At 38.3% G+C, this 27,496-nt stretch overlaps 2 long non-coding RNA genes across 2 annotated transcripts; both read right to left on the bottom strand.

Annotated features, from left to right (window-relative positions):
- Positions 1-22,731: 22,731 nt before the first annotated feature.
- LOC112799715 (uncharacterized) lies at positions 22,732-23,924 on the bottom strand. The gene is made up of 3 exons (XR_003201186.2): positions 23,761-23,924; positions 23,229-23,713; positions 22,732-22,815 (listed from the first exon to the last, which is right to left on the bottom strand). It is a non-coding gene; the product is annotated as an uncharacterized lncRNA (long non-coding RNA).
- Positions 23,925-24,851: 927 nt separating this feature from the next.
- On the bottom strand, positions 24,852-25,635 carry LOC140184589 (uncharacterized). Its single transcript, XR_011881668.1, has 3 exons — positions 25,595-25,635; positions 25,038-25,265; positions 24,852-24,932 (listed from the first exon to the last, which is right to left on the bottom strand). It is a non-coding gene; the product is annotated as an uncharacterized lncRNA (long non-coding RNA).
- Positions 25,636-27,496: the final 1,861 nt, after the last annotated feature.

Raw genomic sequence — 27,496 nt, 5'->3', positions numbered from 1 at the left:
AACTAAAAACTAATAAAAATATACTAAAAACTAACTAGATCATACTAAAAACATACTAAAAACAATGCCAAAAAGCGTACAAATTATCCGCTCATCACAACACCAAACTTAAATTGTTGCTTGTCCTCAAGCAACTGAAAATCAAATAAGATAAAAAGAAGAGAATATGCAATGAATTCCAAAAACATCTATGAAGATCAGTATTAATTAGATGAGCGGGGCTTTTAGCTTTTTGCCTCTGAACAGTTTTGGCATCTCACTCTATCCTTTGAAATTCAGAATGATTGGCTTCTTTAGGAACTCAGAATCTAGATAGTGTTATTGATTCTCCTAGTTGAGTATGATGATTCTTGAACACAGCTACTTATTGAGTCTTGGCCGTGGCCCAATGCACTCTGTCTTCCAGTATTACCACCGGATACATACATGCCACAGACACATAATTGGGTGAACTTTTTCAGATTGTGACTCAGCTTTGCTAGAGTCCCCAAATAGAGGTGTCCAGGGTTCTTAAGCACACTCTTTTTGCCTTGGATCACAACTTTTTTTCTTTCTTTTTTTCTTTTTCTTTTCTCCCTTTTTTTTTGTTTTTCTCCTTCTCTTTTTTTTTGTATTCACTGCTTTTTCTTGCTTCAAGAATCATTTTTATGATTTTTCAGATCCTCAGTAACATGTCTCCTTTTTCGTCATTCTTTCAAGAGCCAACATTCATGAACCACAAATTCAAGATACATATGCACTGTTTAAGCATACATTCAGAAAACAAAAGTATTGCCACCACATCAAAATAATTAATCTATTATAAAATTCAAAATTCATGCAATTCTTTTCTTTTTCAATTAAGAACATTTTTCATTCAAGAAAGGTGATGGATTCATAGGACATTCATAACTTTAAGGCATAGACACTAAGACACTAATGATCACAAGACACAAACATAGATAAACATAAGCACTAAAATTCGAAAAATAGGAAAATAAAGAACAAGGAAATTAAAGAACGGGTCCACCTTAGTGATGGCGGCTTGTTCTTCCTCTTGAAAATCCTATGGAGTGCTTGAGCTCCTCAATGTCTCTTCCTTGCCTTTGTTGCTCCTCTCTCATGATTCTTTGATCTTCTCTAATTTCATGGAGGAGAATGGAATGTTCTTGGTGCTCCACCCTTAGTTGTCCGATGTTGGAACTCAATTCTCCTAGGGAGGTGTTTAGTTGCTCCCAATAGTTTTGTGGAGGAAAGTGCATCCCTTGAGGCATCTCAGGGATTTGATGATGAGAGGGGTCTCTTGTTTGCTCCATCCTCTTCTTAGTAATGGGCTTGTCCTCATCAATGGGGATGTCTCCCTCTATGTCAACTCCAACTGAATAACAGAGGTGACAAATGAGATGAGGAAAGGCTAACCTTGCCAAGGTAGAGGACTTGTCCGCCACCTTATAAAGTTCTTGGGATATCACCTCATGAACTTCTATTTCTTCTCCAATCATGATGCTATGAATCATGACGGCCCAGTCTATAGTAACTTCGGACCGGTTGCTAGTGGGAATGATTGAGCGTTGGATAAACTCCAACCATCCCCTAGCCACAGGCTTGAGGTCGTGCCTTCTCAGTTGAACCGGCTTCCCTCTTGAATCTCTCTTCCATTGGGCGCCCTCTTCACAAATGACTGTGAGGACTTGGTCCAACCTTTGATCAAAGTTGACCCTTCTAGTATAAGGATGTTCATCTCCTTGCATCATGGGCAAGTTGAATGTCAACCTCACATTTTCCGGACTAAAATCCAAGTATTTCCCCCGAACCATAGTAAGCCAATTCTTTGGGTCCGGGTTCACACTTTGATCATGGTTCTTGGTGATCCATGCATTGGCATAGAACTCTTGAACCATTAGGATTCCGACTTGTTAAATGGGGTTGGTAAGAACTTCCCAACCTCTTCTTCGGATCTCATGTCGGATCTCCGGATATTCACTCTTTTTGAGTTTGAAAGGGACCTCGGGAATCACCTTCTTCAAGGCCACAACTTCATAGAAGTGGTCTTGATGCACCCTTGAGATGAATCTCTCCATCTCCTATGACTCGGAGGTGGAAGCTTTTGCCTTCCCTTTCCTCTTTCTAGAGGTTTCTCCGGCCTTGGATGCCATAAATGGTCATGGAAAAACAAAAAGCAATGCTTTTACCACACCAAACTTAAAAGATTTGCTCGTCCTCGAGCAAAAGAAGAAAGAAGAGAGTAGAAGAAGAAGAAATAAAGTAGATGGAAATGGCTTTGTGGTTCGGCCAAAGGGGGAGAAGTAGTGTTTAGGTTGTGTGAAAATGAAGGAGTGAAGATGGGTTTATACAGGAGTGGAGAGAGGGGTAGGGTTCGGTTATGGGAGAGTGGGTTTGGGTGGGAAAGTGGTTTGAATTTGAATGGTGAGGTAGGTGGGGTTTTATGAAGGATGGATGTGAGTGGTGAAGAGAAAGATGGGATTTGATAGGTGAAGGGTTTTTGGGGAAGAGGTCATGAGGTGATTAGTGAATGGGTGAAGAAGAGAGAGAGTGGTGGGGTAGGTGGGGATCCTGTGGGGCCCAAAGATCTTGAGGTGTCAAGGAAAAGTCATCCCTGCAACAAGTGGCGAGCAAAATTGCTCCCTGTGCCAATTCTGGCGTTAAACGTCGGGCTGGTGCCCATTTCTGGCGTTTAACGCCAAGTTCTTGCCCTTCTCTGGCGTTTAACGCCAGTCTAGTGCCCCTTTCTGGCGTTAAACGCCAAGAATGGTGCCAGACTGGGCGTTAAACGCCCATCTGCTAGCCTTACTGGCGTTTAAACGCCAGCAGGTTCTTCCTCCAGGGTGTGCTATTTTTCTTTCTGTTTTTCTTTCTGTTTTTGCTTTTTCAATTGATTTTGTGGCTTCTCATGATCATCAACCTACAGAAAACATAAAATAACAAAGGAAAATAGATAAAATATAACATTGGGTTGCCTCCCAACAAGCGCTTCTTTAATGTCAATAGCTTGACAGAGGGCTCTCATGGAGCCTCAGGGATGTTCAGAGCAATGTTGGAACCTCCCAACACCAAACTTAGAGTTTGAATGTGGGGGTTCAACACCAAACTTAAAATTTGGTTGTGGCCTCCCAACACCAAACTTAGAGTTTGACTGTAAGGGCTCTGTTTTACTCTGTTTTGAGAGAAGGTCTTCATGCTTCCTCTCCATGGTAACAGAGGGATATCCTTGAGTCTCAAACACAAAGGATTCTTCATTCACTTGAATGATCAATTCTCCTCTATCAACATCAATCACAGCCTTTGCTGTGGCTAGGAAGGGTCTGCCAAGGATGATGGATTCATCCATGCACTTCCCAGTCTCTAGGACTATGAAATCAGCAGAGATGTAATGGTCTTTAACTTTTACCAGAACATCCTCTACAAGTCCATAAGCTTGTTTTCTTGAATTGTCTGCCATCTCTAGTGAGATTCTTGCAGCTTGCACCTCAAAGATCCCTAGCTTCTCCATTACAGAGAGAGGCATGAGGTTTATACTTGACCCTAGGTCACACAAGGCCTTCTTGAAAGTCATGGTGCCTATGGTACAAGGTATTGAAAACTTCCCAGGATCCTATCTCTTTTGAGGCAGTTTCTGCCTAGACAAGTTATCCAGTTCTTTGGTGAGTAAGGGGGTTCATCCTCCCAAGTCTCATTGCCAAATAACTTGTCATTTAACTTCATGATTGCTCTAAGGTATTTAGCAACTTGCTCTTCAGTGACATACTCATCCTCTTCAAAGGAAGAATACTCATCAGAGCTCATGAATGGCAGAAGTAAATCCAATGGGATCTCTATGGTCTCAGTGTGAGCCTTAGATTCCCATGGTTCCTCATTGGGGAACTCATTGGAGGCCAGTGGACGTCCATGGAGGTCTTCCTCAGTGGCGTTCACTGCCTCTCCCTCCTCTCCAAATTCGGCCATGTTGATGGCCTTGCACTCTTCTTTTGGATTTTCTTCTGTATTGCTTGGAAGAGTACTAGGAGGGAGTTTAGTAATTTTCTTACTCAGCTGACCCACTTGTGCCTCCAAATTTCTAATGGAGGACCTTGTTTCAGTCATGAAACTTTGAGTGGTTTTGATTAGATCAGAGACCATGGTTGCTAAGTCAGAGGTGTTCTGCTTAGAACTCTCTGTCTGTTGCTGAAAAGATGATGGAAAAGGCTTGCCATTGCTAAACCTGTTTCTTCCACCATTATTATTGTTGAAACCTTGTTGAGGTCTCTGTTGATCCTTCCATGAGAGATTTGGATGATTTCTCCATGAAGGATTATAGGTGTTTCCATAGGGTTCTCCCATGTAATTCACCTCTTCCATTGAAGGGTTCTCAGGATCATAAGCTTCTTCTTCAGATGAAGCTTCCTTAGTACTACCTGGTGCATTTTGCTTTCCAGACAGACTTTGAGAAATCATATTGACTTGCTGAGTCAATATTTTGTTATGAGCCAATATGGCATTCAGAGTGTCAATCTCAAGAACTCCTTTCTTCTGATTTGTCCCATTGTTCACAGGATTCCTTTCAGAAGTGTACATGAATTGGTTATTTGCAACCATTTCAATGAGCTCTTGAGCTTCTGTAGGCGTCTTCTTCAGATGAAGTGATCCTCCAGCAGAGCTATCCAAAGACATCTTGGATAGTTTAGAGAGACCATCATAGAAAATTCCTATGATGCTCCATTCAGAAAGCATGTCAGAAGGACACTTTCTGATTGATTATTTGTATCTTTCCCAAGCTTCATAGAGGGATTCTCCTTCCTTCTGTCTGAATGTTTGGACTTCCACTCTAAGCTTACTCAATTTTTGAGCTGGAAAGAACTTTGCCAAGAAGGCATTGACTAGCTTTTCCCAAGAGTTCAGGCTTTTTTTAGGTTATGAATCCAACCATATTCTAGCTCTGTCTCTTACAGCAAAAGGGAATAGCATAAGTCTGTAGACCTCAAGGTCAACCTCATTAGTCTTGACAGTGTCACAGATTTGCAAGAATTCAGCTAAAAACTGATGAGGATCTTCCAATGGAAGTCCATGGAACTTGCAATTCTGTTGCATTAGAGAAACTAATTGAGGCTTAAGCTCAAAGTTGTTTGCTCCAATGGCAGGGATAGAGATGCTTCTCCCATAGAAGTCGGGAGTAGGTGCAGTAAAGTCACCCAGCACCTTCCTTGCATTGTTGGCATTGTTGTTGTTTTCGGCTGCCATGTCTTCTTCTTCTTTGAAGATTTCTGTTAGGTCCTCTACAGAGAATTGTGCCTTAGCTTCTCTTAGCTTTCGCTTCAAGGTCCTTTCAGGTTCAGGATCAGCCTCAACAAGAATGCTTTTGTCTTTGCTCCTGCTCATATGAAAGAGAAAAAAAAACAAGGAAATATGGAATCCTCTATGTCACAGTATAGAGATTCCTTGAGGTGTCAGACGAAAAGAAAAATAGAAGGCAGAAGTAGAAGAATTCAAACTTATCAATGAAAGATGGAGTTCGAATTTTGCATTGAGGAGTAGTGTTAGTCCATAAATAGAAAGATGTGAGAAGAGGGGAAGTAATTTTCGAAAATTAAGTAAAAGATTTTGAAAACAGTTTGAAAAACACTAATTGATTTTCGAAAACCAAGAGTAGAAAAGAAATCAAGTGATTTTTGAAAAAGATTTTGAAATTAGAAATCAAAAAGATTTGATTGAAAACTATTTTGAAAAAGATGTTGTTAAGAAGATATGATTTGAAAAACATTTTAAAAAGATTTGATTTTAAAAGAAAAGATATGATTCAAACATTAAACCTTTCTCAACAGAAAAGGCAAAATACTTGAAATGTTGAATCAAATCAATAATTGATAGCAAGTATTTTTGAAAATAGAAAGAAATTGATTTTGAAAAAGATTTGATTGAAAAAAATTGATTTGAAAAAGATTTGATTTTGAAAATATTTTGAAAACTAAAAAAAAAATTTGATTTGAAAACAAAATCTTCCCTCTTGTGCCATCCTGGCGTTAAACGCCCAGAATGGTGCACATTCTGGCGTTTAACGCCCAAACCACTACCCTTTTGGGCGTTAAACGCCCAGCCAGGCACCCTGGCTGGCGTTTAAACGCCAGTTTGCCTTCCTTGCTGGGTGTTTTGAACGCCCAGCTTTTTCTGTGCAATTCCTCTGCAGTATGTTCTGAATCTTCAATTCTCTGTATTATTGACTTGAAAAGACACAAATTAAAAATATTTTTGGATTTTTAATAATAAGGAATAATCAATATGCAACTAAAATCAAATAACAATGCATGCAAGACACCAAACTTAGCAGTTTGTATACTACTGACACTAACAGAATGAGAATGCATATGAGACACATAAACACTCAAGTCAAGAGAATTTAAAAATCAGAGCAATGAAACTATCAAGAACAACTTGAAGATTAATGAAGACACATGCATGAATGCAAAAAAGAACAGAAACATGCAATTGACACCAAACTTAACATGAGACTCTAGACTCAAACAGAAACATAAAATATTTTTGGTTTTTATGATTTTGTAAAAAATTTTTTGGATTTTTCGAAAATTAAGTGGAAAAAGAAAATAAAGGTATCAAAATTCTTAATGAGAATTCCAGGAATCATGCAATGTTAGTCTAAAGCTTTAGTCTAAAGGAATTAGACCTGGCTAGTCAAGCTTCAGCAGGACATTGCATTCAAGAGCTAAATTGATGAGAATTAATCAGCTTTGGTGATGATAAGAACATCACCTTGAAACACTAGAATTCATTCTTAAGAACTCTGAAGAAAAATACCTAATCTAAGCAACAAGATGAACCGTCAGTTGTTCAAACTCAACAATCCCCGGCAACGGCGCTAAAAACTTGGTGGACGAAATTGTGATCAATACTTTTCACAACTCAAATAATCCCCGGTGATGAACCCAAAAACTTGGTGTTCAATACCATGGCATAAACACAACTTCACACAACTAACAAGCAAGTGTACTGGGTCGTCCAAGTAATAAACCTTACGCGAGTAAGGGTCGATCCCACAGAGATTGTTGGTATGAAGCAAGCTATGGTCACCTTGTAAATCTTAGTCAGGAAAACTCAGATGGTTATGAATGATGAATAAAACATAAAGATAAAGATAGAGATACTTATGTAATTCATTGGTAGGAATTTCAGATAAGCGTATGAAGATGCTTGGTCCCTTCCGTCTCTCTGCTTTCCTACTGTCTTCATCCAATCCTTCTTACTCCTTTCCATGGCAAGCTGTATGCAAGGGTTTCACCGTTGTCAGTGGCTACCTCCCATCCTCTCAGTGAAAATGTTCAATGCACCCTGTCACGGCACGGCTATTCATCTGTTGGTTCTCAATCAGGTCAGAATAGAATCCAATGATTCTTTTGCGTCTGTCACTAACGCCCAGACTTCAGGAGTTTGAAGCTCGCCCAGACTTCAGGAGTTTGAAGCTCGTCACAGTCATTCAATCATTGAATCCTACTCAAAATACTACAGACAAGGTTTAGACCTTCCGGATTCTCTTGAATGCCGCCATCAATTCTAGCTTATACCACGAAGATTCTGATTAAGGGATCCAAGATATATCCACTCAATCCAAGGTAGAACGGAGGTGGTTGTCAGGCACACGTTCATAGGTGAGAATGATGATGAGTGTCACAGATCATCACATTCATCAAGTTGAAGAACAAGTGATATCTTAGAACAAGAACAAGCCGAATTGAATAGAAGAACAATAGTAATTGCATTAATACTCGAGGTACAGCAGAGCTCCACACCTTAATCTATGGTGTGTAGAAACTCCACCGTTGAAAATACATAAGTGATAGTGTGATCATTGGCTTCGGCCCCCAGAGAGGGAACCAGAAGAACCAAGATGAAAATACAATAGCAAAAGGTCTTATTTATAAAGAACTAGTAGCCTAAGGTTTACAAAGATGAGTAAATGACATAAAAATCCACTTCCGGGCCCACTGGTGTGTGCTTGGGCTGAGCATTGAAGCATTTTCGTGTAGAGACTTTTCTTGGAGTTAAACGCCAGCTTTCATGCCAGTTTGGGCGTTTAACTCCCATTCTTGTGCCAGTTCCGACGTTTAACGCTGGGAATTCTGATGGTGACTTTGAACGCCGGTTTGGGCCATGAAATCTTGGGCAAAGTATGGACTATCATATATTGCTGGAAAGCCCAGGATGTCTAATTTCCAACGCCGTTAAGAGCGCGCCAATTGGGTTTCTGTAGCTCCAGAAAATCCACTTCGAGTGCAGGGAGGTCAGAATCCAATAGCATCTGTAGTCCTTTTCAGTCTTTGAATCAAATTTTTGCTCAAGTCCCTCAATTTCAGCCAGAAAATACCTGAAATCACAGAAAAACACACAAACTCATAGTAAAGTCCAGAAAAGTGAATTTTAACTAAAAACTAATAAAAATATACTAAAAACTAACTAGATCATACTAAAAACAATGCCAAAAAGCGTACAAATTATCTGCTCATCAGTTTTTAGTTGAATTCTTGCAGATCTGTGATACTGTTAAGACCAATGGGGTTGATCCCGAGGTCTACAGACTTGTGCTTTTCCCTTTTGCTGTAAGAGACAAAGCTATGATATGGTTGGACTCACAACCTAGAGAAAGCCTGAACTCTTGGGACAAGTTGGTCACTGATTTCTTGGCCAAATTCTTTCCACCTCAAAAGATGAGCAAACTTAAAGTGGACGTCCAAACCTTCAAACAAGAAGAAGGTGAATCCCTCTATGAAACTTGGGAAAGATACAAGCAATTGATCAGAAGGTGTCCTTCTGACATGCTATTGGAATGGAGCATCTTGGATATATTCTATAGTAGTCTGTCTGAATTGTCCATGATGACATTGGACAACTCTTCTGGTGGATCTTTTCATCTGAAGAAAACCTCTACAGAAGCTCAGGAATTCATTGAGGTAGTTACAAATAATCAGTTCACGTACACTTCTGAAAGAAATCCTGTGAGTAATGGGATGACTCAGAAGAAAGGAGTTCTTGAGATTGATATTCTGAATGCCATATTGGCTCAGAACAAGATATTGACTCAGCAAGTCAATATGATTTCTCATAATCTGATTGGATTGCAAGATGCATCCAGCATTACTAAAGATGCCTCCTCTGAAGGAGAAGCTTATGACCCTGAGAATCCTGCAATGGAGGAGGTGAATTACATGGGAGAATCCTATGGAAACACCTATAATTCTTCATAGAGAAATCATCCAAATTTCTCATGGAATGATCAATAGAAGCCTCAACAAGGCTTCAGTAATACTAATGGTGGGAGAAATAGGTTCAGCAATAGCAAGCCTTTTCCATCATCTTCTCAGCAATAGACAGAGAATTCTGAGCAGAGCTACTCTGGCTTAGCAAACATAGTCTCTGATCTATCTAAGGCCACTCTCAGTTTCATGACTGAAACAAGGTCCTCCATTAGAAATTTAGAGGAATGAGTGGGTCAGCTGAGTAAAAGAGTTACTGAAACTCCTCCTATTACTCTCCCAAGCAATACAGAAGAGAATCCAAAGAGAGAGTGCAAGGCCATCAATATGACCAAAATGGCCAAACCTACAAAGGAGTAAGAGGCAGTGATCTCCAGTGAGGAAGACCTCAATGGACGTCCACTAACCACTAAGAAGTCCCCTAATGGAGAACCGAAGGAATCTGAGACTCATACAGAGACCATAGAGATTCCACTGAACTTACTATTACCATTCATGAGCTCTGATGAGTATTCTTCCTCCGAAAAAGATGAAGACATTGTTGAAGAGCAAGTTGCTCGGTATCTAGAAGCAATTATGAAGCTGAATGCCAAGTTATTTGGTAATGAGACTTGGGAGGATAAACCTCCATTTCTCATCAATGAACTGAATGCCTTGGTTCAGAAGAAATTACCTAAGAAGAAACTGGATCCCAGAAGGTTCTTAATACCTTGTACCATAGGCACCATGACCTTTGAAAAGGCTCTGTGTGACCTGGGGTCAGGTATAAACCTCATGCCACTCTCTGTAATGGAGAAACTAGGAATCTTTGAGGTACAAGCTGCAAGAATCTCACTAGAGATGGCAGACAAATCAATAAAACAGGCTTATAGACTTGTAGAGGATGTCATAGTGAAAGTTGAAGGCCTTTACATCCGTGCTGACTTCATAATCCTAGACACGGGAAAGGATGAGGATGAATCCATCATCCTTGGAAGACCCTTCCTAGCCACAGCAAGGGTTGTGATTGATGTGGACAGAGGTGAGTTAGTCCTTCAATTGAATGAGGACTACCTTGTATTTGAGGCTCAAGAATCTTCTTCTGTAAACATGGAGAAGAAGCATGAAAAGCTTCATCCAATTCTCTCCATACAGAGTCAAGCAGAGGCCCCATATTCAAACTCTAAGTTTGGTGTTGGGAGGCCACAATCATGGTCTTAGCATCTGTGAAGCTCTAAAAGGGCTTACTGTCAAGCTATTGACATTAAAGATGCGCTTATTGGGAGGCAACCCAATCTTATTTATCTATGTTAATTACTTTTTTATTTTATTTTTCATTATTAGTTTTTGTTTTCTTTAGGTTGATGATCATGTGGAGTCACAAAAACAGCTACAGAATTAAAGCAGAATAAAAAAACCAGCATAAAAAATAGCACACCCTGGAAGACAGGCTTACTGGGTATTTAACGCCCAGTCTGGCAGCATTCTGGGTGTTAAATGCCATAATTGGCAGACAGACTGGCATTTAATGCCAGAAAAGGGTGTTTGGTGTTTGGCTGGTGTTAAACGCCAGAAAGGGGCATCACCCTGGCGTTTAATGCCAGAATGGGCAGCAGAGCTGGCGTTAAACGCCAGAAATGGCACACAGAGTGCGTTTAAACGCAGAAAGGTGCAGGGACCAGAATTCCTTGACACCTCAGGATCTGTGAACCCCACAGGATCTCCACCTACTCCAACTCTTTGTCTCTCCTTTTTACACCTTTCCATAACACTCTTTCCCAAAATAACCTCCACCAATCACCTCCATTTCTCCTCCAAAATCATCATACAATGCACCTACTCCCACCCATTCAAATTCAAACCATCTTCCTCCCAAACCCAACCCCTATTACCAGAATTCCCTCTCCACTCCACTCCTATATAAGCCCCTCATCACTCCTTCATTTTCACACATCATAACCACCTAAAACCCCCCTTGGCTGATCCATTCACACACCTCCATCTCTTTCATCGCTTCTTCCTCTAATCCTTTCTTTCTTCTTTTACTCGAGAACGAACAAGCCTTTTAAGTTTGGTGTGAAAAAAAGCTCTGCTTTTTGTTTTTCCATAACCATTAATGACACCTAAGGCCGGAGAAACCTCTAGGAAGAGGAAAGGGAAGGCAGTTGCTTCCAACTCCGAGTCATGGGAGATGGAGAGATTCATCTCAAAATTCCATCACTAGAAAGAGGATGGAGCAAACAAGAGAGCCCACTCATGGACCTCAACAAGAGCATGAGGACCAAAAGGCTATGAGAGAATTCTGAACGTAATAGCAAGCCTTTTCCATCATCTTCTCAGCAACAGACAGAGAATTCTGAACAAAACACTTCTAATTTAGCCAATCTAGTCTCTGATCTGTCAAAGGCCACTTTCAGTTTCATGAGTGAAACAAGATCCTCCATCAGAAATCTGGAGGCACAAGTGGGCCAGTTGTGTAAGAAAGTCATTGAAACTCCTCCCAGTATTCTCCCAAGCAATACAGAAGAGAATCCAAAAGGAGAGTGCAAGGCCATTGATATAATCAATATGGCCGAATGCACAAGGGAGGAGGAGGACGAAAATCCTAGTGAGGAAGACCTCCTGGGACGTCCCTCAAGCAAGAAGGAATTTTCTATTAAGGATCCAAAGGAATCTGAGGCTCATATAGAGACCATAGAGATTCCATTAAATCTCCTTCTGCCATTCATGAGCTCTGAAGACTATTCTTCCTCTGAAGAGGATGAAGATGTGACTGGAGAGCAAGTTGCTCAATATTTAGGAGCTATCATGAAGCTGAATGCCAAGATGTTTGGTAATGAGACTTGGGAAAGTGAACCTCCCTTGCTCCTTAATGAACTAGATACCTGGATTCAGCAAATTTTACCTCAAAAGAGACAAGATCCTGGCAAGTTCTTAATACCTTGTACCATAGGCACCATGACCTTTGAAAAGGCTCTATGTGATCTAGGGTCAGGGATAAATCTTATGCCACTCTCTGTAATGGAGAAGATGGGGATCATTGAGGTACAACCTGCCTTGTTCTCATTAGAATTGGCAGACAAGTCATTGAGACAAGCTTATGGAATAGTAGAGGACGTGTTAGTAAAGGTTGAAGGCTTTTACATCCCTGCTGATTTCATAATCTTAGACACTAGGAAGGAAGAGGATGAATGCATCATCCTTGGAAGACCTTTCCTAGCCACAGCAGGAGCTGTGATAGTGTCAACAGAGGTGAATTAGTCCTTCAATTGAATGGGGACTACCTTGTGTTTAAGGCACATGGTCACCCCTCTGTGACAAAAGAGAGTAAGCATGAAGAGCTTCTCTCAGTTCAGAGTCAAGAAGAGCCCCCACAGTCAAACTCTAAGTTTGGTGTTGGGAGGCCACAATCAAACTCTAAGTTTGGTGTTAAGATCCCATATCCAAACTCTAAGTTTGGTGTTGGGACTATACAACATTGACCTGATCACCTTTGTGGCTCCATGAGAGCACTGTCAATCTATTGACACTAAAGAAGCGCTTGTTGGGAGGCAACCCAATTTTATTTATCTAATTTTTATTTTATTTTATTTTATTGTTATTTTGTGTTTTATTAGATACATGATCATGTGGAGTCACGAAAAAATAGAAAAATTAAAAACAGAATCAAAAATAGCAGAAGAAAAATCACACCCTGGAGGAAGCACAGGCTGGCGTTCAATGCCAGTAAGATGCATCTGGCTGGCGTTCAACGCCAGAACAGAGCATGAATCTGGCGCTGAACACCAAAAACAAGCAACATTCTAGCGTTTGAACGCCAGGAATGTGCCTAGAGGAAAAGCTGGCGCTGAACGCCAGTAACAAGCATGAAACTGACGTTCAACGCCAGAAACATGCTTTACATGGGCGTTGAACGCCCAGAATGTGCACCACTCGGCGTTTAAACACCAAAATGGTGTGCAAAGGCGTTTTACATGCCTATTTGGTGCAGGGATGGAATTCCTTGACACCTCAGGATCTGTGGACCCCACAGGATCACCTTAGGATCTGTGGACCCCACAGGATCCCCACCTAACATATTCCCACCTTACCTCCTAATCCTATTTTTCTCTTCCCCATGTCACACTTCCCAACAACTTCAATCTCTGAATCTCTCTTCCCAATAAACACTCCTTCCCAAAACCCTTCACCAATCACCTCAACCTCTCTTCCCAATTACCCCCTTCACCACTCACATCCATCCACTCTTCCCCATAAACCCCACCTACCTTCAAAATTCAAAAACATTTTCCCACCCAATCCCACCCTATATGGCCAAAACTTCACTCTCCCCTTTCCCTATATATACCCTTCCATTCTACTTCATTTTCACACAACACAACCAAATCTTCTCCTCTTGGCCGAATACACTTTCACCCTTCTCCTCCATATTTTCTTCTTCTTCTTCTTCTCTTCTTTCTTCTATTTCTCGAGGACGAGCAATACTTTAAGTTTGGTGTGGTCAAAGCACAATCTTTTTTGTTTTCCACTACCATCAATGGCACCTAAGGCCGGAGAATCCTCTAGAAAAGGAAAAGGAAAGACAAAAGCTTCCACCTCCGAGTCATGGGAGATGGAAAGATTCATCTCCAAGAGCCATCAAGACCACTTCTATGATGTTGTGGCAAAGAATAAGGTGATCTATGAGGTCCCTTTCAAGCTCAAGAAAAATGAGTATCCGGAGATCCGACATGAAATCCGAAGAAGAGGTTGGGAAGTCCTAACCAACCCCATGCAACAAGTCGGAATCTTAATGGTTCAAGAGTTCTATGCCAATGCATGGATCACTAGGAATCATGATCAAAGTATGAACCCGAGTCCAAAGAATTATCTCACAATGGTTCGGGGGAAATGCTTAGATTTTAGTCCGGAAAATGTGAGGTTGGCGTTCCACTTGCCCATGATGCAAGGAGATGCACGCCCCTACACTAGAAGGGTCAACTTTAATCAAAGGTTAGACCAAGTCCTAATGGACATATGTGTGGAAGGAGCTCAATGGAAAAGAGACTCCAAAGGCAAGCCAGTTCAACTAAGAAGACTGGACCTCAAGCCTGTGGCAAGAGGATGGTTGGAGTTCATTCAACGCTCCTCATTCCCACTAGCAACCGATCTGAAGTTACTGTGGATTGGGCCATCATGATTCATAGCATCATGATTGGAGAGGAAGTAGAAGTTCATGAAGTCATCTCCAATGAATTTTACAAAATAGCCGACAAGCCCTCCACCATGGCAAGGCTAGCTTTTCCTCGCCTTATTTGCCATCTATGTTACTCAGCGGAGTTATCATAGAAGGAGACATCTCCATTGAAGAGGATAAGCCCATTACCAAGAAGAGGATGGAGCAAGCAAGAGAGACCCTTCACGGTTCTCAAGAGATGCATGATGAAGCTCATCATCAAGAAATCCCTGAGATGCCTCAAGGGATGCACTTTCCTCCCAACAACTATTGGGAACAACTCAACACTTCCTTAGAAGATTTGAGCCACAATGTTGAACAATTAAGGGTGGAACATCATGAGCACTCCATCATTCTCCATGAAATAAGAGAAGACCAAAGAGCAATGAGGGAGGAGCAACAAAGGCAAGGAAGGGACATAGAAAAGCTTAAGGACATTGTTGGTCCTTCAAGAAGAAGACGCCACTAAGGTGGATTCATTCCTTGTTCTTATTTCTTTCTATTTTTTGGTTTTTTATGTTGTATGTTTATCTATGTTTTGTGTCTCTACTTCATGATCATTAGTATGTAGTAACCATGTCTTAAAGCTATGAATAAATTCCATTAATCCTTCACCTCTCTTAAATGAAAAAAGTTTTAATTCAAAAGAACAAGAAGTACATGAATTTTGAATTTATCCTTGAATTTAGTTTAATTATATTGATGTGGTGACAATACTTTTTGTTTTCTGAATGAATGATTGAACAGTGCATATTTTTTATCTTGTTGTTTATGAATGTTAAAACTGTTGGCTCTTGAAAGAATGATGAACAAAGAGAAATGTTATTGACAATATGAAAAATCATGAAATTGATTCTTGAAGCAAGAAAAAGCAGTGAATAGCAAAAGCTTGCGGAAACAAAAATGGCGAAAAAAATATAGAAAGAAAAAGAAAAAGCAAGCAGAAAAAGCCAATAGCCCTTAAAACCAAAAGGCAAGGGTAAAAAGGATCCAAGGCTTTGAGCATCAATGGATAGGAGGGCCCAAGGAAATAAAATCCAGGCCTAAGCGGCTAAATCAAGCTGTCCCTAACCATGTGCTTGTGGCATGCAGGTCCAAGTGAAAAGCTTGAGACTGAGTGGTTAAAGTCGTGATCCAAAGCAAAAAGAGTGTGCTTAAGAGCTCTGGACACCTCTAACTGGGGACTCTAGCAAAGCTGAGTCACAATCTAAAAAGGTTCACCCAGTCATGTGTCTGTGGCATTTATGTATCCGGTGGTAATACTGGAAAACAAAGTGCTTAGGGCCACGACCAAGACTCATAAGTAGCTGTGTTCAAGAATCAACATGCTTAACTAGGAAAGTCAATAACACTATCCGAAATTCTAAGTTCCTAGAGAAGCCAATCATTCTAAACTTCAAAGGAAAAAGTGAGATGCCAAAACTGTTCAGAAGCAAAAAGCTACAAGTCCCGCTCATCTAATTATAATTAATATTCATTGATATTCTGGAATTTATAGTATATTCTCTTCTTTTTATCCTATTTGATTTTCAGTTGCTTGGGGACAAGCAACAATTTAAGTTTGGTGTTGTGATGAGCGGATAATTTATACGCTTTTTGGCATTGTTTTTAGGTAGTTTTTAGTAAGTTCAAGCTACTTTTAGGGATGTTTTCATTAGTTTTTATGTTAAAAATTTCACATTTCTGGACTTTACTATGAGTTTGTGTGTTTTTCTGTGATTTCAGATAATTTCTGGCTGAAATTGAGGGACTTGAGCAAAACTCTGATAGGAGGGTGACAAAAGGACTGCTGATGCTGTTGGAATCTGACCTCCCTGCACTCAAAATAGATTTTCTGGAGCTACAGAACTCCAAATGGCGCGCTCTCAATGGCGTTCGAAATTAGACATCCAGAGCTTTTCAGAAATATATAATAGTCCATACTTTATTCGAGAATTGACGACGTAAATTGGCGCTCAACGCCAATTACATGCTGCTGTCTGGAGTTAAACGCCAAAAACACGTCACGACCCTGAGTTGAACGCCCAAAACACATTATAACTTGGCGTTCAACTCCAAGAAAAGCCTCAGCTCGTGGATAGATCAAGCTCAGCCCAAACATACACCAAGTGGGCCCCGAAAATGGATTTATGCATCAATTACTTACTCATGTAAACCCTAGTAGCTAGTTTAGTATAAATAAGACATTTAACTACTGTATTAGTCATCTTTTGACCACGTTTCATCTTTGGTCTCATTTTTGTTTTATTCTTCATCTTAGGAGGCCATTGAGCACGTTTTACGGGGCTGGCCATTTGGCCATGCCTGAACCTTTCACTTATGTATTTTCAACGGTGGAGTTTCTACACACCATAGATTAAGGGTGTGGAGCTCTGCTGTACCTCAAGTTTCAATACAATTACTATTACTTTTTATTTAATTCTCTTTTATTCTTATTCCAAGATATACGTTGCACTTCAACTTGATGAATGTGATGATCCGTGACACTCATCATCATTCTCACCTATAAACGCGCGTGACTGACAACCACTTCCGTTCTACCTTAGGCTGGGCGCATATCTCTTAGATTCCCCAACAGAATCTTCATGGTATAAGCTAGATAGATGGCGGCATTCATGAGAATCCGGAAAGTCTAAACCTTGTCTATGGTATTCCGAGTAGGATTCTAGGATTGAATGACTGTGATGAGCTTCAAACTCCTGAAGGCTGGGCGTTAGTGACAGACGCAAAAGAATCAAGGGATTCTATTCCAACCTGATTGAGAACCGATAGATGATTAGCCGTGCTGTGACAGAGCATAGGACCATTTTCACTGAGAGGATGGGATGTAGCCATTGACAACGGTGATGCCCTACATACAGCTTGCCATGGAAAGGAGTAAAAAAGATTGGATGAATGTAAGAAGAAAGTAGAGATTCGAGAGGATTTACATAAGTATTTCTATCCTATTTTATTTTCTGTTTAATTATTAATTTTCGAAACCCATAACCATTTAATCTGCCTAACTGAGATTTACAAGGTGACCATAGCTTGCTTCATACCAACAATCTATGCGGGATCGACCCTTATTCACGTAAGGCATTACTTGGATGACCCAGTACACTTGCTGGTTAAGTTGAACGGAGTTATGATCACACTAGGGATTATTAAGATCCCAATTCATCACACCATGATCTCTTTGGGGTATTTTTGATTTCATACAAATACAAAGAGACCAACTTTGAGGATCACAATTTCATCCACCAATATCTCATGTACACAGGCATGGTTCTACGTACGCGAAACTGTTAAATCGAATGCTTGCGTACGCGGGTGGTACACACTACACGAGAAGTTCCTTCTGTCTTGCCATCTCATGTACGCGGACATAAACTCGCATATGCGAGATCCTTGTTTTGGTTAAAAGTGAGATTTTTGCATACTAAACCAATTCGTTAGCTTTCCAAACCTCCCTTATACTTGTTTAAGGTCTATTAGTGAGCCTTTAAGCTTTAGAATAAGGATGAGTCTGTTAAAAAATTGAGAAGATATTTGGAAGGGTTTTGCAAAGTGTAACTGTATTAATGAGTCACTGATAACATTTAATGAGAGGAGATTGATGAGGATGATGGAAGTGATGTTGATTTGTACTTAAATGAGATATGTATGACCCCTGGGTAAGAGGCAATGGCATTGTCCACCTGCTTCGGATAAGGGATGAGGAAGAAGAATGATGAAAACTGAATTAATTATGAACTTTGAATGAATAGAATTGAAATCATAATTGAGTGAGAGATAGATTGATGAAGATGAATTTGAATGAAGGATGATGAGGATTGATATTGAAGTAGGATATTTGAATGAATTATATGATTATGAGATATATGTGACCGGGTAGGAGGCGGTGGCGTTGTCCACTCACTCCAGGTAAGAGGCGGTGGTATTGTCCACTTGCTTCGGGTAAGAGTTGGGACTACGGGTAAGATGCAGTGTTGTTATCCACTTACTCTGGATAAGAGTTCGAGACTCTGGGTAAGATGCAAGGGTTGAGTTCTGTTGCCACTTGCTCTGGATTGAGAACTATAACACCACTTAAGTAAGAGGCAGTGGTGAGATTGTCCCCTTCTCCGGGTACGCGAGTAAGACGCAAGGGTGCTTCGTGTTTGGTGCTCTGTCTAGGGTTATCTAACAGACATGTCGGGTTTGTCTTTATAATCAGCGAATGAGACTCATCGGCCATAGGGTAGACATACATCATATGCATTTCTTTGTTTTATTTGAGTTTGCATTACTTAGGATTGCGTATGTGATTAACTATGTCTAATTGCTATATGTTCTAGCTACTGTGTCTGCACTTTATCTGTGTTTTCTTTGTCTGCATTGTATGTCTATGCAACTGATAGATCCCTCATATGGTGGAGGTGTGAAGAGAGCGGTTCCACCATTGATTCAAACGGTTGAAGGAGAGTGAGGTTGAAGGGTTAGGTTATGTTTGGATTAGAACCTGAGTACTGTAGATAGTTTACCTAGTTTTAGATTTAATTTATAATTCTAATTTTTAAATCTGAGTATCGGAGTTCTAGGATTGCCTCTGGCTTTTCCGGGACCTTATACATTATGTACGTGGGCACCTTTACCATACTAAGAACCCTCGATTCTCATTCCATAAAAATATTGTTGTTTTCAGATGCAAAATGTGTGGTACCCTGCTGAGCATTCTGGAGATTCTTGGAAGTGAAGAACAATCGTGGAACTCGGTGTTTGTATTTTGTTTAAGTTTATATATGTATATAGATTCTTCATCTTGTATATATTATGTTTTGTCCCTCTTAGAGGCTAACTTGGAGAAACAGGTGCTTTATCATATGTTTTGGGTTGCTCTTCGGATTCTTTATATATGTATATGTATACTCTGGTCGGCCTTTACTTTGCAGGCTAAGCCTGAAGCTTGTTAATTGTATCTTTGGAACTCTGATCTTTTAAATACATAATCTTTTTCGCTCGATCTTATCTACCTTTCTACGTTTACCCGATCGTCAGTGATGCGCTTTTCTGTTTGTTTTTTGTTTCAAGTTTTTCTTCAAGGTTCCTAGAGAACTCCCTTTTTCAATATGTCTACATATGTATTTTATGTTTAGAGGTCGTAATAAAAGAAAGAAATTAATGCAATATTTTCTTTAATGTCTACATATGTATTTTTTTTTCTTTCAACTAAAAGAAAGAAAAAAATAAGGGAAAAAAAGAAGAAAAAAATGCAATATTAAAGAAAATATTTTTCTGTATTTATAGCAAATTTCGGTGAAAAAACACATTTATGTGTAGTGTTAAGAATTTTTGGTGTATTTATACTGATAAGTTCTGCATAATTCAAAACTCTTTCTCTTCCTCCTCGTCATCTTCTGCTGCTTCTTCTCCCTTTTCATCATCATCATCATCATCATCATCATCATCATCCTTTTTCTATTCTTTATTTTTTTTTCACTCTTTTAACAAGAATAAAAAAATCAAATAAACAAGAAGAATAAACATATAATGCTACAAAACTACTTGGAAGAGGATGAACTCACATTCATTCAACTAAAAGAAAGAAAGAAATAAGAAAAAGAAGAAGAAGAAAAAAAGGCACTTTTAAAGAAAATATGTTTGTATATTTGCAGCAAATTTCGGTGTAAAACTAAGATATTTTTATATATTATTAATAATTTTTGATATATTTATACTGATAAGTTCTGCATAATTAAAAATTCTTCCTCTTCCTCCTCCTCAACTTTTGTTGCTTCTTTTTGTCATCATCATTATTATTTTTTCTTTTTTTTTCTTATTCATCTTTTCGTTGTTATTTTACTTTCTCAAGTTTCTTCTTATTTTACTCTCTTTACAATAATAGAAACAAAAAAATCAAACATTGAAAAAGAAGAAATACATAATGATGCAAAATTACTTGAAAGTGGATGAACATACATTCATTTAACTAAAAAAAAAAGAATGAAATAAAAAAAAAGAAGAAAACAATGCAGGATTAAAAAAAATATTTTAGTGTATTTGTAGCAAAGTTTGATGTAAAACTAAAACATTTATGTGTATAGTTAAGAATTTTCGATATATTTGTACTAATAAGTTCTACATAATTCAAGACTCTTCCTCTTCCTCCTCCTCATCTTCTCCTGCTCCTTCTTCTTCTTTTTCATCATTAACATCGTCATCATCTTTTTTTTTTCTTATTCATCTTTTCTTTTGTTTTACCTACTCAAGTTTCTTCTTGTTTTACTTTATTAACAAGAATAAAAACAAAAAAATCAAACAAAGAAGAAGAAGAAACACATAATGCTACAAAATTACTTGGAAGAGGATGAACCTACATTCATTCAACTAAAAGAAAGAAAAAAATTAGAAAAGAAGAAGAAGATAAAAAATGCAACATTGATGAAAATAATTTTGTGTATTTGCAGCAAATTTCAGTGTAAAACTAAGGCATTTATGTGTATTGTAGGAATTTTTGGTGTATTTATACAAATAAGTTCTGCATAATTCAGAACTCTTTCCCTTCTTCCTCCTTATCTCTTCTGCAGCTTCTTCTTCTTCTTTTTCAACATTCTCATCATCTTCTTCTTCTTTTTTTCTTATCCGTCTTTTTCTTCTTGTGTTACCTTCTCAAGTTTCTTTTTGTTTTACTTTCTTAACAAGAATAAAAACAAAGAAAAAGAAGAAGAAACACATAATGCTGTAAAATTACTTAAAAGAGGATGAACCCACATTCATTCAACTAAAAGAAAGAAAGAAAGAAATAAGAAAAAAAAAACAAAGAAATAATGCAGCATTAAAGAAAATATTTTTGTGTATTTGTAGTAAATTTCAATGTAAAACTAAGACATTTATGTGTATTGTTAAGATTTTTTGGTGTATTTGTATTGATATGTTCTGCATAATTCAAAACTCTTCCTCTTCTTCCTTCTCATCTTTTGCTGCTTCTTCTTCATCTTCTTATTTGATTTTTGCCTAATTTTTTTGGGAGGAAAAAATTAAACAAAGAAGAAAAAAATATATAATGTTACAAAATCAATAAAACGAGGAGGAGGAAAAAAAATGCAACAACAATAGCAACAATAAAAAGAATGACGAAGAAGATGAATTACACGAGAAGAAGAAGAAGGAAGGCGACAAAAAAGGAGGAGGAACGCAAAACAGAATGAGAAAAAGAACGAGAAGAAACGCGGGATACAAACATTGAAAGAGGAACGGCGTGATTTCGTGCGCGTTATATAAGTGAATTTTGTTGGATTAAGGTTAACTTATTTAGACTTATTTGCCAAAAAGACTTCTATGTATAGTAAGATTGTTAAAAAGAAAAATAAGTAAGATGATATATTAATCATAATTAATGTGCTGATCAAATCAAGTAAAAGAGAATATGGCTTTAAGCCTAGCTTGTTTCGATACTCTCCAATTTTAAAATTGAGGAATGTTGGGGCATGATGTTAGTTGGGGTTAGTAGCAGTAGTGGGGTCACTACAAAAAAAACACCCATTCAGGTACACTTGAAAAGTGTAGCCAAAAGTGAAAAAAATTACGTCTTAGGCTACGGCTACGCTTTCTGGAGTAATTCCTATTCGGCCGTTGCCTATTCTCAAAGGCTACGCTTTTCTACACCAAGGGCTACGCTTTTGTCGTTTGGGAATAGGGTGCGCTTTTCAAGTGATGCTGTCCAGGACCAAAGCCTACGCTTTTCAGCTTCCATTTTTGCGAAAATAGGCTACGCTTTTCAACGCTAGTGCATCACCTGTCAAGCGTAGCCACATTGTATACCATGGCTACCTTTTATAAGTGTAGCCTTAGGTCCCTCATTTTTTTGTATACTATAGCTACTGTATATAAGTGTAGCCTTAGGTCTCGTTTTTTTTGTATATATATATATATATATATTAATACAACTTAATAGTTAATAATATGATTACATGTATAATAATTCTGCATTTTTATTTAAATGAGTTGAATATTATAAAATAAAAATAAATATATAATTATACTAAACAATTTCTTTAAATAATAAAAATGATCTCTAACCAAAATATATCTATAATAATGATCCAAAAGTACTAGAATGAAACAAATAAAAAAGCTACTAGAAAGCAAGCCGACTCTGACATTGACATTGTATCAAACACCTTGAAGGTGAGCAAAACTTGAAATGCACCAAACCCTCAATTACTAAGTTCCTTATATATATACATCTACTACTAAAAATTAGATTCTACATCTACTACTAAACCACAACCAGTAGAGTACTCATGGAATTTTTGATACCTCTGCAACCAACTACAACAGCACCTGTAGCATGTGAGCTTTGTTAGCATTCGCTTCCTCTTTCAATTTTTCAATCTCCTTTTTTGTTGCTTGTAGTTCACCAGCAACCTGTGTCAGTTGGGTGGGGGGGAATGTTATGCACAAATACAACACAATTGATAATGACTTGAATTGAAAGGAAATATTTAGTGCTTAACATGATGTGGGATCTAACAGTCAGTAGACAAAATAATGTTTACTTCCCCTTATTCACATATTAAATAGCATACAGACTATACACCCCCCCAAAAAAAAACACACACTCTAAGACGGACACAAGATAATAAGTCAGATGCTATTTTTGTTTTAAAATATAGTTTTATTTTATAATAAAAATTAACTAATATCTTTTTAAGAATAAAAAGGATAAAATGTCAGGTCCAATTTTATTATCCATATTGGAGTCACTCACTTCATATAATACATAAATACAAACTTAGCAACAGAAGCCAAATTAAGTTAATTTTTTTTTCTACACTCACCACATCACTTGAGCTAGATAGAAATCCACTTACACCAACCTTTTCAAAAACCTACAATCAGTTATCAGTAATAAAATAAATTATAGTAAACAGAAAAATAGCTATTGTGCAAAATAATATATATACAAAGTTTACCATGAAAAAGAATAAAATAACCATAAAAATGTACGAGAAACCTCCACTAACACAATTTTCGTTTGCAAAAATTCAGCTCTTATATAACAGCATATCATACCCTTTCTAATCAACATTTAACAATATACCATACCAAAGTAATGGCAAGTACATGCTACACATAATCTAGTATAGTGTATTTCCTTCAATGGAAAACCATAGACATGCAGGTGGACTCGCAAGCTTCTCTACATTCATGGCTCTTGTCTAACTACAAGCAAGATCATTGAAAAATTAAAAAAAAACTATAGAAGAAACTAAACCTTATCGTCAACAAAACCCATTTTTCTTTGAAGGCCAGAGAGTTTTGCCTGTGTATATAATAAAGCATATAAAAGTGTAAATCTAAAACATGTACCTCAGCCACAGCAGCCCTAGATTCAGCAGATGCAACAGCAGACAATGCATTAGCTAACTCTTTGCTCAAATCTTGAACCTGCCGCATAGTGTTCATTATGGTTTGATCATGATCTTGCATAAGTCTCCACATATTTTCCCGCTCTTCTTGTAAGTCCCTCTTGGTCTCTGGCCATTCCCTCTGAAAAGGTACAATTTAACCCACAAAGCACTTTCTCAAGATGAAAATTATGGTTCACTAAGTGATAGGAAGTTTCATATAGAATCAAACAGAAGAAACCTCTAATTTCTTTATATACTCTTCCTTTTTAACCCTTTATGTGGCTCTTGCCTCCTATATATTTCAAACCAATAAAACTTTCATAAGAAAATTATGAAAGCAAAATCGAAGTGAGTTGTACAATAATAATAATAATAATAATAATAACACACCTCTCGAAGGAAGTATATACTTTTATGGATGTCACCAATGAGGATGAAGTTTTTTACCTAGGAAAATATTAACAGATATTATCTAAAAGAGGTAAGAAGAAATTAATTCAAGGACATCCATTTATCTCATTCTCATTTTCATTTTTTCTTTTCACTTCACCGGCACTTGTTCAATATGTTTAAGGTAAGCATTCAAAGCATATTTCTCTCAGAAAATTACAGGGAACAGATAATTTCAAAATTCTTTTAACCCCCAAAAACCCAAAAAAAGTGGGACAAGCTTGGTTGCTATTGTTTAACAAAAGGTTTAAAGAAATCTCTGTTACTATATTTAAGCTCACAACATGTAACGGTGGTGCATCAAAAAATGCAATCCCATTCAACTCAGTGCCAGTCCACTTGTGCAAAATAATTGATGGACCAGATGCTATCAATAGATGGCCCTGAAGAGAGGCCAAGGCACATATAGCTCCTTTAAATTCCTTTGAGTACACCTCTGAAACCTGTGAAAATGAACATTTAATAACTGTCCAAAAAAAGGCATCACTCAAGGTTTATCCAAGTGACAAAAAATTCAGCCAAAAATTGAGAAAGCAACCCCGAAGATACCAGAGTTTGAGGATTATCGGTATTTTTTCCTAAAGAGAACAGCAGGATACATCCTCTAGCAGCCACGTCTTCTCCTTGCACATAAGCAGTGCCAACAGCCAAACATGTTTCATTTTCTTTGGAGGATGTATTCTACGCAAAAAGAAAAATCACAAAATGGAATTAGTGAGGCCAAGAAGCTAAAAACATGATCTATTCTATTATCATATCCAGCACTTCAAAGGAAAATAAAATTACCAGCAGTGTAACCATTCTCACTGTAAGGGCATTTTCAGAAGTTTGCATAGGAATTGTTGCCTTTGTTTGCCAAGGGCCACCAGACTTATCTAGCTCCATAATACGAACCTCAAATTCATCAACAGAATAAAAACGGTTTTGTTCATCAGGATTTAGATTCTGGCTCTCACTCTGATGGTTGGAATCTTGTTCAACTAGAGAAACAACTTGATTAAGTGGTTTAGGAACCTGGTTTTATATCAATAAACAGTTTTGATTACTTTTTGAAAAAACTAGCAAACTGATTAATATTTTATAATATATAAACTGAACAAGCTACAACACAACTTACTAAACAGGACACAATCTAGTGAAAATGAACCTGAGCAGGACTAGTTAATATGGTCTGAATGTCTGATTCTTAACACAAATGTTGGAAATAACAATAAATATACTGTGGTTTTTTTTTCTTTTAATGCATCAATCATAAAAAATTTCAGCCATAAGGAATACTCATAATCATATTTAAGGCGTAATAAATAAAGAAATAAAAATAGAAAAGAATACATCTATCTTACAGGAACTGAGACAATAAGTGGATATAGACTCTTCTCCACAAAGTATGTTACTTGATGTGGGGTGGCCTTCAGTGGAATCTAAGGATGACAACAGATTAGAAAGTTCAAGAAATAAGGGATTGTATACATGAGACAATAATTAGTGATGATGTCTTGGCATAATTAGAAATCAACCATATATCTTGGCAGCTTCCACGATGATTCTGTGCAGCTCCAGTGATGGTGGAAGACCTTCAGCAGCAGCCAAACAGAAATGTTGGTTCCCGCAGCAGTAATGACAGTTACAGTAGCACAAGGAATCCGAACTCAACGAACTCAAAGGCAAAAACAGCTCAGGGTAGTGGACGTTGAATATGATTACGACGGCAACAGGGCAGTAGCAACTCAACCCCGCTAGTGGCTCCAATCGCAGTAACTCCAAATCGACGGCAGCAACGGCTTGAACGGCAGCGGCAACGGAAGCTCAGTGACAGTTGTGGCTTCAGCGACAAGCCCTTGTAGCGGTGGCGACAGATCGACGGCTCAGGGTGAGGGAAGCTCGATGGCGCACAGCGACACGAGCACGACAGCGGCTCCTCGCAGCTTCGTGGGTGGTGACGGCGACGAACCTGGCTTCGACAGCAGCGATCATGGGTAGCTCCTCTCGAATCTATCTCTCTCTCTCTCTCCCATGTGCGACACGACGGTGGCATTTGACAGCAGGGAGGACGACTTTCCGCAGCTCTGAAGGTGGCAATAGCTGCAGCGGTATTGATAAACCACTATTTTATGGTTTATATTGTATTTAATTGAGTGATTTTATCAAGCTTTTCAACCACTTATTCATAAGATTTGCATGATTTTACTATTTCTTTCTAGTTTAATTCTATGATTGAAAACATGCTTCTTTTGTCTTAATTTAACTAATCCTAATCCTCTCTTATTACCATTCGATGCCTTGATCTGTGTGTTAAGTGTTTCAGACTTCATAGGGCAGGAATGGCTTAGAAGAATAAAGAGGAAGCATGCAAAAATGGAAGGAACACAAGGAATTGAGGAGATGACCAGCGAGAAGTCACGCAGTTACATGGCTCACGCGATCGCGCTGATTGGACGCTGCACGAACGACGCGAAAGCGTGGACGATGCGCACGCATAGTACGAGAAATGCTAAGTGACGCGAACACGTGGACGATGTGGACGCGTGACGTGCGCAATCTGCAGAATTACAAGTCACTGGCAGAGATTCTGGGCCGCATTTCAACCCAGTTTTCAGCCCAGAAACACAGATTAAAGTCAGGGAACTTGCAGAGACTCAAGATGCTCTCATAATTCATAATTTTAGTTTTAGATGTGGTTTTTAGAGAGAGAGGTTCTCTCCTCTCTCTTAGGATTACGATTAGGATTAGGATTTCATCTTCTTCAATCACAGGTTCAATATTCCTTTTATATATTTTCCCAATTTAGTTTATGAACTCTTTATGTTTGGATTGATTTTCTTAATTAATGTTATTTGAAGTACTTCAGTTTATGGTTGTTTTATTTATATGAATGCTTTTAATTTAATTTAGATATTTTTCCTTTTGGCTTTGGTTAAATAATTGGTGACTCTTGAGTTATCAAACTCATTGTTGATTGAAATTTGAAATTCTTCAATAATTAATTCAAGATCCAATAACTCCAACTTTTCCCAAGGAAAGACTGGGACTTGAGGATTCAAATTAATTCATCCACTTAACTTACCTTCATAATTAGAGGTTAACAAAGTGGGAGAAAAATCCAATTCTCATCATAATTGATAAGGATAACTGGGATAGGACTTCCAATTCTTCATACCTTGCCAAGAGATTTTATTATTGTTAATTTATTTTACTTGTCATTTAAATATACCTGTGTCCATTGCCCAAACTCCAAAACCCCAATT

The sequence above is a fragment of the Arachis hypogaea genome, chromosome 5 (assembly GCF_003086295.3).
Source record: "Arachis hypogaea cultivar Tifrunner chromosome 5, arahy.Tifrunner.gnm2.J5K5, whole genome shotgun sequence".
Lineage (NCBI taxonomy): Eukaryota > Viridiplantae > Streptophyta > Magnoliopsida > Fabales > Fabaceae > Arachis > Arachis hypogaea.
This window is presented reverse-complemented; position numbering and strand designations above follow the sequence as displayed.